At 40.5% G+C, this 18,383-nt stretch overlaps 1 protein-coding gene across 2 annotated transcripts in view; it reads right to left on the reverse strand.

Moving 5' to 3' along the window:
- Positions 1 to 13,502, reverse strand: part of LOC129776957 (sodium/hydrogen exchanger 9B2) — a 74,484-nt gene extending 60,982 nt beyond the window's left edge. For both annotated transcript variants that reach the window (XM_055782937.1, XM_055782936.1), the window contains exon 1: positions 13,347 to 13,502. The gene's annotated coding sequence lies outside the window, so the exon portion shown is untranslated. The remainder of the gene's footprint in view (positions 1 to 13,346) is intronic.
- Positions 13,503 to 18,383: the final 4,881 nt, after the last annotated feature.

The raw sequence follows: 18,383 nt of genomic DNA on the forward strand, positions 1-18,383 counted from the left end.
ACCAATCAACAATTGCGGTTTCGCCTCGCTGTAACTTTTAACTGGCAGTCTCCGCAAATGCTGATATCTTTTAGTCAGTTGATTGAATTGTAGACTCTGGGTTGGCAAATCTAACGATTCGATAGTTCCCACGTCTGTTACTAAAAATCTCCTTTTTTTCTCCTAAACCAGAAATATCAAACGAAACACGTCAACACCCAACTGCGTTGCCAAGCTGTCCTCGATCATGGTCAACGACGATCCTTCGTCTAAGAAGGCGAATGTGTCTATAGAAGTTGTCCCATTGTAAAGAGTAACCGGGAGTATTCGAAAGAAAAGAGTGGGTAACGTTTGATGAACGTGATGATCAACAGACTGCTCTTGCTCTGATGATATTGGTGATCTAGTAGTTGAATGTAGAAGAGGGTGATGTCGTGCCTGGCATCCGTCGATTTCACATCGCAACGTGCTGCGGCAAGCTCTCCGACCATGTCCAAATAAACAGGTTCGGCAGAGACTTAAGCACTGAACTTTCTTCCATCGATCATCGATTGATAACGATTTAAAGAACTTACATTCCCTTGCTTTGTGGCCTTCCTTCGCACACACTGAGCATTCCAGTTTTACAGATCGTCCTCCTTTCTAGGAGTCGGTTTCGTCGACTCTCTTATTTCTTTCGTTCGCGCTTGAGTCGGTGGTGTGTATTAAACTGCGATCTGGTTGCTTAGACTTTCCACGGCGATCTAAGCTCCCAGGTCCAGAATATGAGGAAACACTGTATGCGTCTACCACGATTTCGTCCATAAAACTAGTGAAAGCCTTCAAATCAACGGTTACCTGGTTTCTTCTGAAACTTGCCCATTTCATACGATATTCTGCCGGCAATCCAGCATGTCGGCCGCGATTATATGGTCGCACAACGCCTGTACAGTCGTGCCGAATTCAATTATCGTTTCTAACCGATCGGCTCTTGGTGTTGATGACGATTTTACTTTTTCGATGAGTGACTCTATCAAGAGTTCCGATCGTCCATATCGCATCCGCGCATCCGCAAAGCCTCTATGACGTGAGGAACTGAACCTGGGAGGATCAGCCTGCTTACAGATTCCCAAGCAGCCCCTTTGAGACAGCGTTGCAGCCGGATCATATTTTCTCCTGCGCTGTACCCACATGCTTCGGTAGTGTATTTGTAATTACTTATAAACATGGGCCAATCAGCTGGATTGCCCGTGAAGGTTGGTAGGTCCCGTGGTAAAACCTGCAGTGCTGCTAGCTGATTTGGCGTCGGTCTAGAATGATAAACTTGTGGTAATATTGATAAATCATTTCTTTCACCGCGTGGGTATCGATTTAATGTTTGATACGAGGGCGCGCTAAGTCGCTGCTGCTCTGGTAGGATTGTATCACGAATCGGCACGTTGCGTAGCGGCATTGGATCTAGGCCTAGGACGGGTCCTTGCTGCTTCAGCGGAACTTTAGATTTTATGTTAAGTTCTTTTTCCAAGCGCACTTTCGGACCTGGCTGCTTAACACCGTCCGATCCAGGTTCTCCTATACGATTTTTCCCTGGATTGACATCGTTCGTTCGTATTTTCGGAATGGCTCCTTTGTTCGTCTATCATTGTCGTTGACAATTTATCCTCCGGTACCACCTGCAGTTCTTTCAGCTGGTCGCTCAGCTGTAGCGACATTAGTTGAGTTTGGCGTATCTCCAATGGTAAATGTCCTACGTTCAGTTTCGGTTTCGGATGTATCGATGACGCGTTCTGCTGGGATTCGTTTGCACTAATACAGTCTCCTCCAACCGCGCCTTCTTGTTCCACTTCCTTCCCTGGGTTAGACAAATGGCTATTCTCATTGATCTGCTTCTCCATTGACTCTTCTATTCACTCAGTTCCTGCTCCACCAACTCCGACGGATTTCTGCACCCACTCGTTCACCGCACTTTGCTGCTCATAGCATTACGTTGACTTCTAATACTCCGGGTTTCTTCTTCTTCTTCCAACGTTTGTTCCATCAGGCGATACTTTTCCTCTATATATTTCTTCTCCAGTTGCAGTTCTAGCTCTTTTTGATCTAACTCCTTCTTTTCTGCCAAACGCTGTAAATTCAGCTCCGCGCGTGCCTTCCTGGTAGATGAAGAAATTGTCGACAACGACACTGGTGAGGCGGGCACGCATCTGCAGCAAATCCATTCACGGTCTTTAACCGAGTCGTTTACTCCAGCACATGAGTAGTGCCACCACTGGTGGTAACGATTGCAAGCCACAATATCATCGGCCGCGTTTGGTCTTTTACATGCTACACAGTAGAAAGATGTATGAGGATCGGATGTTTCATCGAGGTTAGGATTTTCGGCCATCGTTGCGAATTCTTGAAGAAATGTTCCGGTAAAAATAAAAAATGCTCGGTCTTGATAGCGAATAGCTTCAAGCTAAAAAATACATTTATTTTTATTTATATCCATTTACTTTTATATGAATTACTTACAATTCGGTGCACTTCTAGGCAAATGAATCAAATTCAATAGTCTTTACAAATTTTAGATTTCAGTTGTTAACGCTTCTCTGTCACTATACAAAATGGTTTTATAAAGTGATTCTCTATAGACTCTTGTGCTATAAACCATAATCTAATTAATTTCAGGCAAAGCTGCCAGAGTTTCAGTTCGTGTGGCGACAATAATGACTACAGAGATAAAGGTCCAAATTTCAAATCAATCGGTCAACAGAAAAGGGGTCAAATTTCTATTAATGTGGGTCAGCGCTACAGACAAACACGTTACAAAGTTACAAACATACAAATATACAAACAGATTACAGGGCAAGCTAAATAAAACCGTTTAAAAAGACAATAAATTAGAAATATTTTTTTAAATATTTCGAGAATGGCTACATTTAGAAGGAGATTGATAATAACCTTTTGACGTAGGATTACGTCTTTCGGGAACATATTGGGGTACAAATTGAAAAATGAAAATCGATCGCATCGTGAAAAATGTCCAATTTCAAACGCTTGTTACTCATTCATTTCATGATGGATTGATGAGATTTTTGCATCAAACGATTACGGCACTCCATAACAATTTTTCACATTGAATAAAATAGTATATATCATATAACTAACTATCGAACAATTGAAAAAATTCAACCCCTATCCAAACAGAGATACCCAGTCCTGATTGGTCGAAATTGACGTCATTTCTTTTTCGCGCCCGATTCGTTCTCTCACCGGCAAGCTGCATGGCAATCGAGTAGGAGGCGCCTACTTCACACATACCAAATGATATAAAAGGAAGGAGCATTCGTGGATCTCATTCATTCTTACAACGGATGTGGAACGGATAACAACAAGTGGAGAGCAGCAGCAGTGAAAGCGGCTAATATATAGGCGAGCATAGAAGTTGAGCGGTCTAAATGCGAGCTGTGTCTCACATCGAGCTTCTATGGCAGCATAAGCAGCGGCAAACAGTAGCAACGGTTGTTGAAACCGGTCTACTACTAGTGGCAGCAGCAAGCATCACGAGCGGATCGTTTCAGGCACGCTCTCTCCGTCAGAAATGCGAGAACGTTTCTTGGCATCGTGAAAGTGCAGTATCGAATCTGAGCGGCCAACAATTGAGCTGTGTCTCACATAAGTGGCAGTAGCAGCAGCAGCGGCGGTAAATATCAAGGCTGAACCTCAACAATCGAGCTGTGTCTCGCATCGGTCCACTACTGTTGGCAACAACCAACATCATGAGTAGAGAGTTTCAAGCATGCTCTCTTTCTCTACTGCTGCTGCTGCTGCTACTCAGTCAGATTTCTCATTCTTGTTGGACGCTCAGATCGATAAACATATGTGTTTCTAGTGTGCATTGCTGGTACTCCTGTTCACATCAACCAATACAATTGGATGCGGTTATGGAGGTAAAGGAGACAAAGGATCCGGTTGAGGAAGAGTGTATCGCAAGGTTCCACATGACAACATCCAGTGTATCAAACCCGCTATCCGTTGTTTAGCTCACCGTGATGGTGTCAACGAAACCCTTGCAAACCGACGCACAGAAGCTGAAGATGCCAAAGCCAAGGAAAGCAGCAGCGACTCCGAAAAAACTACCGCTGCCAAAAAGTTAACAACTGCTACATCCGACTGAAACCTCACATTAGCACGCAGCAGATTCCGTACAACCCATTTAACCATTCCAGTCCTTTTCAGGACTTTCGATATTGCTTTGAAACGAAAGAGTTTAATTTATTGTTTTCCACTTATCATAAAAATGATATAATACTACGATCAAAAATACTGTTTACTTTTATATTTTCTTTGATCATGTGCAACTAACAGGAAACTTATCACGTCAGAAACATACTTTCCATCAACCAACCTGACTGGATGCGGTAAGGGAGGCGAATGACATATGTATGCATATATATATATATATATATATATATATATATATATATATATATATATATATATATATATATATATATATATATATATATATATATATATATATATATATATATATATATATATATATATATATATATAGAAATTTGACCCCTTTTCTGTTGACCGATTGATTTGAAATTTGGACCTTTATCTCTGTAGTCATTATTGTCGCCACACGAACTGAAACTCTGGCAGCTTTGCCTGAAATTAATTAGATTATGGTTTATAGCACAAGAGTCTATAGAGAATCACTTTATAAAACCATTTTGTATAGTGACAGAGAAGCGTTAACAACTGAAATCTAAAATTTGTAAAGACTATTGAATTTGATTTATTTGCCTAGAAGTGCACCGAATTGTAAGTAATTCATATAAAAGTAAATGGATATAAATAAAAATAAATGTATTTTTTAGCTTGAAGCTATTCGCTATCAAGACCGGGCATTTTTTATTTTTACCGGAACATTTCTTCAAGAATTCGCAACGATGGCCGAAAATCCTAACCTCGATGAAACATCCGATCCTCATACATCTTTCTACTGTGTAGCATGTAAAAGACCAAACGCGGCCGATGATATTGTGGCTTGCAATCGTTACCACCAGTGGTGGCACTACTCATGTGCTGGAGTAAACGACTCGGTTAAAGACCGTGAATGGATTTGCTGCAGATGCGTGCCCGCCTCACCAGTGTCGTTGTCGACAATTTCTTCATCTACCAGGAAGGCACGCGCGGAGCTGAATTTACAGCGTTTGGCAGAAAAGAAGGAGTTAGATCAAAAAGAGCTAGAACTGCAACTGGAGAAGAAATATATAGAGGAAAAGTATCGCCTGATGGAACAAACGTTGGAAGAAGAAGAAGAAACCCGGAGTATTAGAAGTCAACGTAATGCTATGAGCAGCAAAGTGCGGTGAACGAGTGGGTGCAGAAATCCGTCGGAGTTGGTGGAGCAGGAACTGAGTGAATAGAAGAGTCAATGGAGAAGCAGATCAATGAGAATAGCCATTTGTCTAACCCAGGGAAGGAAGTGGAACAAGAAGGCGCGGTTGGAGGAGACTGTATTAGTGCAAACGAATCCCAGCAGAACGCGTCATCGATACATCCGAAACCGAAACTGAACGTAGGACATTTACCATTGGAGATACGCCAAACTCAACTAATGTCGCTACAGCTGAGCGACCAGCTGAAAGAACTGCAGGTGGTACCGGAGGATAAATTGTCAACGACAATGATAGACGAACAAAGGAGCCATTCCGAAAATACGAACGAACGATGTCAATCCAGGGAAAAATCGTATAGGAGAACCTGGATCGGACGGTGTTAAGCAGCCAGGTCCGAAAGTGCGCTTGGAAAAAGAACTTAACATAAAATCTAAAGTTCCGCTGAAGCAGCAAGGACCCGTCCTAGGCCTAGATCCAATGCCGCTACGCAACGTGCCGATTCGTGATACAATCCTACCAGAGCAGCAGCGACTTAGCGCGCCCTCGTATCAAACATTAAATCGATACCCACGCGGTGAAAGAAATGATTTATCAATATTACCACAAGTTTATCATTCTAGACCGACGCCAAATCAGCTAGCAGCACTGCAGGTTTTACCACGGGACCTACCAACCTTCACGGGCAATCCAGCTGATTGGCCCATGTTTATAAGTAATTACAAATACACTACCGAAGCATGTGGGTACAGCGCAGGAGAAAATATGATCCGGCTGCAACGCTGTCTCAAAGGGGCTGCTTGGGAATCTGTAAGCAGGCTGATCCTCCCAGGTTCAGTTCCTCACGTCATAGAGGCTTTGCGGATGCGCGGATGCGATATGGACGATCGGAACTCTTGATAGAGTCACTCATCGAAAAAGTAAAATCGTCATCAACACCAAGAGCCGATCGGTTAGAAACGATAATTGAATTCGGCACGACTGTACAGGCGTTGTGCGACCATATAATCGCGGCCGACATGCTGGATTGCCGGCAGAATATCGTATGAAATGGGCAAGTTTCAGAAGAAACCAGGTAACCGTTGATTTGAAGGCTTTCACTAGTTTTATGGACGAAATCGTGGTAGACGCATACAGTGTTTCCTCATATTCTGGACCTGGGAGCTTAGATCGCCGTGGAAAGTCTAAGCAACCAGATCGCAGTTTAATACACACCACCGACTCAAGCGCGAACGAAAGAAATAAGAGAGTCGACGAAACCGACTCCTAGAAAGGAGGACGATCTGTAAAACTGGAATGCTCAGTGTGTGCGAAGGAAGGCCACAAAGCAAGGGAATGTAAGTTCTTTAAATCGTTATCAATCGATGATCGATGGAAGAAAGTTCAGTGCTTAAGTCTCTGCCGAACCTGTTTATTTGGACATGGTCGGAGAGCTTGCCGCAGCACGTTGCGATGTGAAATCGACGGATGCCAGGCACGACATCACCCTCTTCTACATTCAACTACTAGATCACCAATATCATCAGAGCAAGAGCAGTCTGTTGATCATCACGTTCATCAAACGTTACCCACTCTTTTCTTTCGAATACTCCCGGTTACTCTTTACAATGGGACAACTTCTATAGACACATTCGCCTTCTTAGACGAAGGATCGTCGTTGACCATGATCGAGGACAGCTTGGCAACGCAGTTGGGTGTTGACGTGTTTCGTTTGATATTTCTGGTTTAGGAGAAAAAAAGGAGATTTTTAGTAACAGACGTGGGAACTATCGAATCGTTAGATTTGCCAACCCAGAGTCTACAATTCAATCAACTGACTAAAAGATATCAGCATTTGCGGAGACTGCCAGTTAAAAGTTACAGCGAGGCGAAACCGCAATTGTTGATTGGTTTGGACAACGTCAGGCTTGCCGTTCCATTGAAGTCGCATGAGGGGGAATATGATGAACCAACCGCAGTGAAGACAAGGCTTGGGTGGTGCGTGTATGGTGGCAAACGTTCGCCAGACGCTCTATGTCATTTTCATCTATCAACGATGATCGCTCGATGGACGAATCTCTGAAGGCCTTTTTCACTACTGAAGTCGTGGGTGTTCAACCAAAGACAACTAATGTGTCAAAAGATGTGAAGTGAGCGATGGATATTCTCCAAAAGACACCCGTGCGAGTAGATGATCGCATCGAGTCGGGACTCATTTTCAAATGCGATGATTTTGATATGATATGAAAAAAAAGCTAATGAAAAAGATCGACGAGTATTTGATCAAGGGATACGCTCATCGCGCTACAAAAGATGAGTTGATGGCTGCAAACCCCCGTCGCACGTGGTACTTGCCTTTGGGTGTGGTGGTGAACCCGAAAAAGCCGGATAAAATCCATCTGATTTGGGACGCCTCAGCAAAAGTGGATGGTCTCTCCCTTAATACGTTCCTCCTAAAAGGGCCCGATCAACTGGCTTCGTTACCATCAGTGCTCTTCCGATTCCGCCAGTTCCGGGTGGCGGTGAGCGCTGACATAAGAGAGATGTTTTATCAAATTGGAATCAGATCAGAAGATAGACACGCCCAACGATTCATATTTCGAACCGATCCATCGCAGCCTCCAGACATCTATATAATGGATGTGGCAACATTTGGATCATCTAGCTCCCCGGCCACCGCGCAATATGTAAAAAATTGGAACGCGCAGCAGTTTGCAGATCAATTTCCAAGAGCGGTAGAGGGAATCGTTTTCAACCACTATGTGGACGACTACCTCGATAGCTTCCAGAAGGAATGTGAGGCGTTGCGGATTGCAAAGGAGGTTCGAGCAATTCACAAACACGGTGCTTCAAGGGTGTGTACAAGGATATATATATATATATATATATATATATATATATATATATATATATATATATATATATATATATATATATATATATATATATATATATATATATAGCGAAACGGCTCCGGTCATGCCTCAAGGAATTTTCTAAAATAATATTTTGCCGATGCCTTTGCGCGAACTACACGGGCGAGTAGCACCATAATAGCAAATCAAATGTCGAAGTTCGTGATATGGGTGCGTTCATCGCTATTCTATTCGGTTCGGCGTAGGTTTAACCCTTTTATTACGGCAGTGTGCTCCGCCGAAGTGCTACCCCTGTACGGAGCACTACGCCGAAAAGTATGCACATCGCGCTGGTGTGATCGAAGAGCAGTATGAATTTCATGTCGTCTAAAGACGACGCTCGTGCACACAGCTCGTCGCGCGGATGTCGTCTATAGACGACGCTCGTAACGGAAGGGTTAACCATCAATAACTACGCTTGGCAACATTGACATCTGGCAATTTTCATATAAGATTTTTCCCCCGCATGTTAAAAGTGGTTTTTCATGTACATAAAAGCGCAGCGTAGTATGTCAACTGCTTCCCGGTTTGAAAATAAATGATCGTTAGAAAATAAATGAGCGACCCGTCCAATTTCAAACGCTTATTGCTGATTCATTTAATGATGGATTGATGAGATGTTTGCATCATACGTTGTCGGCACTCCATAATAATTTTTCACATTGAATAAAATAATATATAACATGTTACTAACAATCGAACAATTAAAAAATCTCAACCACTATCCAAACAGAAGATACCTAGGCCTGATTGATCGAAATTGACGTCATTTCTTTTTCGCGCCCGATTCGTTCGTTCACCGGCAAGCTGCATGACAATCGAGTAGGAGGCGCCTACTTCACACATACCAAATGATATAAAAGGATGGAGCGTTCGTGGATTTTATTCATTTTTACAACGGACGTGGAACGGACAACAGTGGAGAGCAGCAGCAGTGGACGCGGCCCATATATAGACGAGCATCGAAGCTGTGTGGTCAATAGGCTAGCTGTGCCTCACATCAAGCTTCTATGGCAGTATAAGCAGCGGCAAACTACTACTACTACTACTACTAGTGGCAGCAGCAAGCATCGCGAGCGGAGCATTTCGGGCACGCTCTCAGAAGTGCGAGCACACGCTTCTTGGAATCGTGAAAGTGCAGCAGTGAACTTCAAGACATCGAAGCATCGAATCTGAGCGGCCAACAATTGAGCTGTGTCTCATATCGAACTTAAGTGGCAGTAGCAGCAGCAGCGGCGGTAAACATCGAGGCCTAACATCAACAATCGAGCTGTGTCCCGCATCGGTCCAGTACTGATGGCAACAGCAAACATCATGAGCAGAAAGTTTCAGGCATGTTCTCTCTTTCTGCTGATGCTGCTGCTCAGTCAGATTTCTCATTTTGTTCGACGCTCAGATCGGTAAACATATATGTTTTTAGTGTTTTAAGTGTGGTCACATCAGATCAACATCAACCAACATGACCTCATGCGGCAAGGAGGAGGATCGAAGCGTATCGTAAGGTTCTACATGACAATATCCAGTGTATCAAACTCGCTATTCGCCGTTTAGCTCGACGTGATGGTGTCAACGAAAACCACCAAAATAAAAACAGAAATAAGCAGCAGCGGCTCCGAAAAAGCTACCGCTGCCAAAAAACAAAAAATACCCAACAACCAAACCAAACGACCCTTTTCAGGGCCATCAGATCATTATCAAAGAGTTTAACAATATATTTTTTCAAACATCCAAAATCAGCATGCGACAGATAGCCTAACGTAATCCTACGTCAACTATGCGGTCGTGTCTCGGACACAACCTTCTGTGACTTTTTTTTGTTTTAAATCACATCAGGATTCATAATTTGTGGCTAAAAATGATTGTTAACATACAAAAATTCGAAGTTTCGAAAATTTCCTAAAAATTCGATGTTCCACAAATTTCGTCAAAAATTGTTTTACCATCTTGGGCATATTTTTTACATTTTCTGCATGACTTCTATTTTGTATGAATAAATTAAAAAAAAAATAAAAAATATGTATTGAATATTGAAAATTGAATTTTTATTTTGTAAATAAAAAAAAGAGTACTAATTTTTTTTCTCAGTGTACATTTTTTCATATTTAACCATCAATACTCTATAACTCTTTCTAAGACACTATTTCGGTACGACTCATATTTTTTGAGATATAAATTATCAAATATTTCTCTTACTCAAATCGATACGCCCTTTTTAAAAGTTACGCTTGAGTCAAAAAATTCCCAATTGCTGTGGAAAACTCATATTTCCTCTAACCTAAACGGAATACACACTTTCATTCGAATCAAAAATACTCATGTTTTATCATTTGTCGATTTCATTTGGAATTACTCTATTATAACATTGGTTTCATGAGACATGTAAAGATTCGCCACTAAAACACTAAAGTTCTAGCGAGCAAAATTATGAATCGGTGCTCGCCGCCATCTCAAAAGTTTATTTTTGTTGTTATGTCATAACGTTTCACCTATACACACGTCAAAATGGGTATACATAATCGAGGTTAATGCAATACACTAAAATTGTGTATCGTAATTGTCCAATAGTTTATTGTTTCAATAATCCAGAGCAGGGGTTTTCAAATGGTGCTCCGCGGGAAATTTGTGCTTCGCGAAGTTATAGCCAATGCTCCCACTTGAAAAAAACATTCTTTAATCTAATTTCACTGGGTATATAGTGATTTATCTTGTTTACTTCGGCTCAGGTGTAGCGTAAATGTGACGAGCAATCGAAATAGAGTTGTTCCCAGTTGGGTAATGTCAATGCAAATAGGATTTGTTTTTTTGATTAAAAAATGCAGGTGCTCCGTCAAATGTTTTTGCTATAAAAAGTGCTCTGCCATAAAAAAATCTGAAAACCCCTGATCTAGAGAGTGGCCATCTTACCCCGACTGACCGTCTTCCCCCACCTTTCCCTATGGAGAAAATGTCTTTGTTTCGCCCCGACAAATGAGTTGAAGCAAATAGCTTACTGCGAGATACACAATTTGTATTCGTAGGGACTGATGGATATCAAATGGGACTATCCGTGTACCGCTGAAATATTTCGTAGCAATTGGCATCAATCTACTTCCTCTATTGCCTCTATTGTATTGCCTTTTGTAAAGCTTACCATAATAAATAGATTCCATACACAACGTAGAACGTAATTGGAAGGTTCATTGTTTATCGCTCCCGAAAGTCCGTTTTCCCCGTATTTTTGCTGGTTGCTACTATTTTGCTTCGTTGGGAGTACTTTCTCTATAGTGGTTAGTGTGATAGGTGTGCTGAATAAGATCGTCTGCTGCTGCTTCGCCAGATTCACCAGTTCTTTGGACACTCCACTGCCGATGCACGTGTCGTGTCACTGCTGGACCATCCAGAGTTAACCATCCCCGAGACATTGCCCGTTGCCCGTCCCGTTGAACTGCCCGGTGAGCCCCCGTTACCCAACAGGGACAATAATGACAACATTGCACTATCTATGCCCGAATGAAAAATCAAAAATGATCTCATTCCATGTCCTTCAAGTACAGTAGAACCCCGATTCTGACGAAAACCACGGATAACGCAATAAGGAACTAAAAATAAGGTGTTAACACGAAAAAAGATGTTTCAGCATGAAAACTATGTTTTATCAATACAGAAATCATTAAACTGTCCATCTATAAGATCATGTACACTAGTGGACAAATAATGTAAAAGCCATGACCTAAACAAAAGAGCATGTTCTTACCACTCACTAACAAATTCCGGGAACACTTATTGATTTCCCATGGAACTCGTTGTCGCGAAAAACCCGCACCGTGGATCATCCGCTCGCGGGTAATTGGGGTTCTACTGTATTTTGGAATATGATCCGACTTCAAATGTATTTGAGAAGTCTGTATTGGGTATTTGAATAAAAAAATGACAAAAAATACAAAGAATGCATTTTCTCCGTGAACCTCTGTATGTAACACCAAGCAATGAATTGCGCCGGTGACTACACTTGACTATTCTTGAGATTTCCTCCTCAACCCGCGGTTCAATGGTCTGTATCCCTTCCGTTTATTTGATTTAGGTTCATTATCATTTAAGTTGTAACACAGGATGGAATCGTGTACACGTTTATCTTATCGATACAAATGGTAAACTAGACACTCTCGCCTTTCAACATAAGATAATTCCTTTTTGATTGTGCTTGCCAGGAATCTACTAAAATTGAAAGAGATGCACTCTGATTATTCACAACACAATTGAAAATTTGTTGCATAGATCAAGCCAAAGCTACATTGCAACTAAACTGCAGCTTGATCATCATTGAAGAAATTGAATTAAATTAAGAAATATTACCTTTGGTTTATGTCGGAAACTAAGTTGGTAGTATGAATAAAGATGTCAATTAAAACTGGTCAAGAGTGTAGATTAGATAAACTTTAGCATTAAAACGTGTCGTAAAGTTTCTATAAAATATTTGATATTCGCTTAACTTTTTTTTAAATACACACTAGTGTATACTCGTACTATTGATTGCATGCCGATAGCTAGGCAGTTTCCTCCTGTAGTCATTATAATGAGCATTGATTCACTTTGCCAAATCCTACCTTTTTTTATATTAGCTGGAATTGCGCTATCTTTTCGTTTTGGTATAATGGATCACATAGTCTCACATACTCGCTCATTATGTATGAAAATATTTAAAACAAGATGCATTGTGACGCATACATAGTTATTCCAAATTAAATGAAAAGTTGTCCTCGTCGGGTTTATTATGGAATACATTATATCTAGAGAAATAAAGTGGTCACACTGCAGTCTATGTTGAGGCTAATAATTGAAAATCTTATCTGATCACGTACAATGAAAACAAATAGCATGCTTCAGTTCATACAAATATGCAAAATCGCCGTCGTACCGGAGAATTGTCACTTATGCGATTCTTAAAAAGTACGCATAATAGTCCAGTTCACAACGATAGTTTCTTCAGATGGTATATCATTTCGTTTCACTTTATTTATCCGATGAATTCATACTTTCATATCGGATCTGCTAGCCATGTTCATATTAACACTTCACTGTTTGCGTTTGTTATTTTCGTCAACTTCATTTAGTATCATCATACCTCTAATTGTCGTTCACTCCACAGAAAACGTGACTGGTAACTATACACATTAAGTGTTCTTAATACATTTCCTTAGCTACCGATTCCAACGTCCCATAATCTGAAGAGCTTAGGCGGTGTCGAGGAAATCATGCGACCGAACGACACGGGCGTGGTTTGAATTTAAACTAAAACGTTATCCCATAAGGCACACTTCTTTTATAGCTTCACGGGGTCGGTGTGTGCTAATATTTAAATCAAACAGATTTGATGTTCAAACGCGATCACTTTATTACTGTTTTTTCACATATTACGAAGTGTTCGACATCTGATCATGAGCATCTCATATATCAATTAGTTTCCAAACATTGAGGCATATGGCTGCAAAAAAAACTGGATTCAGGAGAGCCTCGTTATTCTTCGAGTTGTAGTATTTATTACTAAAATTCAGACACGAACGATTTTATGCACACTTTTTATAGGTAATTCAAACTTGAGAGAAAAAAGAGAAACATTAACAGCCCAATATTTTGATCCATCTGCATGACTCCGATTCATAAAATGGGAGCGCAGTAGTTAATTCATTTTGTTATCGAAATTTTTTCGGCTTCACCAGTAAGTTTTTCCCGCCATTCATCTAGACCAGCTATACGCAACCTGCGGCTCACCGGGCTCTTTTGGTTGGCCCGCCTGGCCCATTACCATTTGGTATGTGTAACAATCATGAAAACTTAAGAACTCATCTGAGAAACATGAGATGATAATAATGGAGATTGACATATTATACATTGTTAGGGGTATAAGTAGATTAAATATCTGTTAAATACATTTAATCCGATCATCAGGGCTATTCTTGTTGGCGGTAGTGAATAAAAATGAAAATATGAATATTACAATATCAATTAGAAAACATCAACTATTTTTGACATAAGACCAAAATCAGAAAACAGGCCACGTTTTTTATGAAATAGTTTTAACGTTAACAAATTATTTTAGCTCTGAACGGATTTGGATGGTTTGCATTCCAATAGAATCGGAAATTCTCTAAATTTTTGACGTAGGACTACGTCTTTCATTTCTATACTGGGGTGTAAAATCAAAGTTTCGAAAACGTAAGCGTTACGCCGGAGACCGAGATTTTGAGCGTTAATAGCTCCTAAACAACTGAACGAAATTGTATGATAGACACTTCATTCGAAAGATAAAATGTCTACGCGTTCTATAGTTGTTACTTTTTGATCCAAAAACTTGTTTCAATAGTCTTAAAATTGCTTTCAAAACAGGCTATTGAAATCACCAATCGGTATAAAAGCGAGCGCCGCTCGGAAATCCACTCGGTTCTAATTGAACAGCGATTGGAGCATGTTGTCGCTGTTGTGGTGAAGCTCTTCGTTTATCATGAAAGCGCGGATGAACGGTGTCACCAAGAGCCTGTTTGTGCACCTTAGGCCAGAAGGGAATCCATCAGGAGGAGAGTGATGCCACAAACGGTTCCCCGGGAAGACATCGCTACACACACACATACACGCGCGGAATTCTTTCCGTTTGGATGCCATTCAGCATCGAGAAAGATCCGGAAAATTATCTGCCAGTTCCTCTGGGAATTTAAAATTACATTCATGTGAAAGAGTTTATTTGAATGTTTTCTATCCATGTAACACTGTGACCAAATATGTTTCAATCAAGTGCTATTAACAGATGGTTATCGAGTTAGCATAAACCACTGGTGGGCTTCCAGTATCGAGGAAAATGTGGAAATATCTAATCGTTGCTGGAAAATAATCTGCCAGTTCCTCTGGGAATTTAAAATTACATTCATATGAAAGAGTTTATTTGAATGTTTTCTCTCCATGTAACACTGTAACCAAATACATTTGGTTTTGTGATTTTTCAAGCAATCGCAATTAACAGGATAGCTTCTGAAGATTATTCTTCCCCATCAGTAGGATATTTCCGTATCCAATATTGTATGCGCCCGCAATCGATTATTGCTTAGTCGCCGAAAGTTCCGAGCTCAGAGAGTTCATTCCCCTCTAGTTTGCCTTCCAAATTGCCATCGTAAACCACGCTTTCTCTCGATTCAATCACGCACAAAAAGCATACTTAAGCGATATTCTGGTGGTGAGACGCATTCATTTTTCGTGAGGACATCGACAAGACAACATCGTTGCTGAGGGTGCTGGACGGCGAAGGATCGAGATCTGCCCTGAAACGCAAGCAGTTTGTTTGAAACTGTGAGGGAGCACAGAGAAGCCGATCCTTCAGGAGAAGAGAAGGTGACCATCGAAGCAGCCGCTACACACACACATACACGCACGGAATTCTTTCCGTTTGGATGCCATTCAGCATCGAGAAAGATCCGGAAAATAATCGGCCAGTTCCTCTGGGAATTTAAAAATACATTCATGTGAAAGAGTTTATTTGAATGTTTTCTATCCATGTAACACTGTGACCAAATATGTTTCAATCAAGTGCTATTAACAGATGGTTATCGAGTTAGCATAAACCACTGGTGGGCTTCCAGTATCGAGGAAAATGTGGAAATATCTAATCGTTGCTGGAAAATAATCTGCCAGTTCCCCTTGGAATTGAAAATAACATTCAAGCGAAAGAGTTTATTTTAATGTTTTCTATCCATAAAATATCCATATAATACATTTGGGTTTGTGATTTGTCAATCAAGTGCAGTTTAGCAGGAAAGTTTCTGAAGATTATTCTTCAGAACAAGGTTTTTCGTATCATATATTGGATGCATAAAACCTTGGGCCTCCAACGTAACGCTCTCGTTTTCGAAGTCCCCCAAATATTCATTTATTCATTCATTCAGAATGGATTTAGATTCAACTTCAAACAAATGATCTCTAAATCAACGATAGTCCTACGTCACCCTTGCGGTTATACCATAGGTATAACCCACTTCCTGTTTTTTCGGTACGTTATACATTACGGTTATAATTAAAGTTAACGAAAATTGAAAGAAAACACATTTGAAACTCTCTAATTATGACTTTCTTTCCTCAGGGTCGTTTAACCTGCTACCGGTCTCTCGCAAACAGCTGTTCCTCCAGCAAAAAGGAGCAGTGTCGATTTTATCGTTCTCCACAAGACCTACGCATCCCTCTAAAGCCACCAACTACTCCCACAATCAAATATCTCTCAAAGGTTGAGCATTGCTAGCCAAATCCGCCAACCAATCGAGGACGAGGGCTGGCGACTCCTTTCGAGTCCGAAAAACGCAAATTTCCAAAATAGCAATAGAGGAAATAAATGTGGGTTTCATATAAACTTCTTCTTTTATTCCTTCCTTTTAAACCTACTCTTTAATTTACATCTGTCCGTATTCTATTCTTTTCCCTATCGCATTCTCATTTATCTGAATTGTGACGTCACAGACTTTCAGCTTTTATACTTGCATTATTTTTCATCTTTCTCTGTACTTTCTCCGTGGTATTAACGGGATGAAACCCCCGCTGTAGCCTTCACGCGTTGATAGTATACTTCTGGTTCCAGTATCCTGAGTCGACGTCGACTATCAATGGCGGACCGTCGAACGTCCCTTTTTTCAATGGCGGGTACCACAGGTCTCGAAGGAGAAATAGATAAAATATAAAAAAGGCCCGCTGAAAGGACCTATCCAGCGCATTATTTATTATTCTTGGTTCTCGTCATTACACTACTTTACCTTTTTTTTCTCTCTTCCGGTTCTCCTCTTCTTTTTAGCTCTCCTATCTTTTCTCTTATAATTTCTATAACTTAGATATTAAATTACCAATAATTCTTTCTTTTTCAATTTCCCACTTACCTTTTATATCTTATAACAATCTTTCTCTATCTTTACTATTTGCTTTCGATGCACTCTGGCACTGTTAAAATTTACTTGTTCCGGCGCGCACTTCATATTTCCTTGATGGTGGAAAGTCGTTAGCCGGCACTATTCTTTACCGAGCTTTTCTTTTTTTTTTTTTTTCTTTTGTGTGAGTTCATTTATGTTTTGTCTAGTTGGCAGCTCTGTTGAATGACAGATGGTCCCATGAAGCGTATTTCGCGGTGGGCATTTTTACTCAGGGCTCACACCGTTCACTATTGGGCCAACTGTTCACAAGCAACAGGCGGTGGGTATTTATGGTGATTTTTATTAATACATATCCGTTATGAATAAATATATGTTGGAATTTGGGTAGAACCCAAATTAGTACTTGGAACCAACGGTTACACATTTTCTTATCGTGTATTTATATTTAAATATCACTGCTAATCAGGTGAGCGTAAATCGGTCGTTTGAAATGCAAATGTAGCATTAGTTCTTCGTCGGACAATGTGGATAGATAAAGTATTGTAATCTAAGCTCCGCTGTATTATATTCATTGAGTAGAAAACAAGCCATTCGCCAATTCAAAGAACAGTATTCACAATTCATCAGTCACCTAGCGACCAAACGACTTTCGAAATGATCTTTCTCAATGCCGAGTGTTTAGATTACATTTCTAAATTGTCTTTTCAAGGTTAGTGGCGAATTAACTGATGAATTTTAAAGTCTCTATAATTCAAAACATCATCATCATCACCATTCAAGTCGTCTTGCTTCAACTATCAGACAGCAGTCTTTCTCATTGCTAATGTCACACAGCGATTTCGCTCGCTAAGGAAGAATGAAAGATAGATATCGCACAGTATGGGGCAGTTTTGTTCGGTGGGGGCACCGTGTCGATTTGCATGTCGTCTGGTGAAGAGTGCCACTGTATTTTTGCATCACATCATAATTGAATTTGTACTGGGGTTTTGATTCAAAATTTCTAAAACGCGAGCTTTTCGTATGGGTAGCAAAAATCGAGCGTGTCGGTTGAACAAAGTGGTATCTCAATCACTTCATTCGAATGATAAAAAATGCATGAATAATGCTGGTTACTTGTTGGCCAAAAAACTTTTTCAATGGTTCAAAACTGCTTCTAAAGCAAACAACTGCTTCTAAAGCAAACAATAAAAAAATCTATAAATATGAGTACTTGCTTGAAATTTCATTTTAGTCATGATTTGTCGATGCATGTCGTTGACTGTCAG

Source organism: Toxorhynchites rutilus, chromosome 3, assembly GCF_029784135.1.
Source record: "Toxorhynchites rutilus septentrionalis strain SRP chromosome 3, ASM2978413v1, whole genome shotgun sequence".
NCBI lineage: Eukaryota > Metazoa > Arthropoda > Insecta > Diptera > Culicidae > Toxorhynchites > Toxorhynchites rutilus.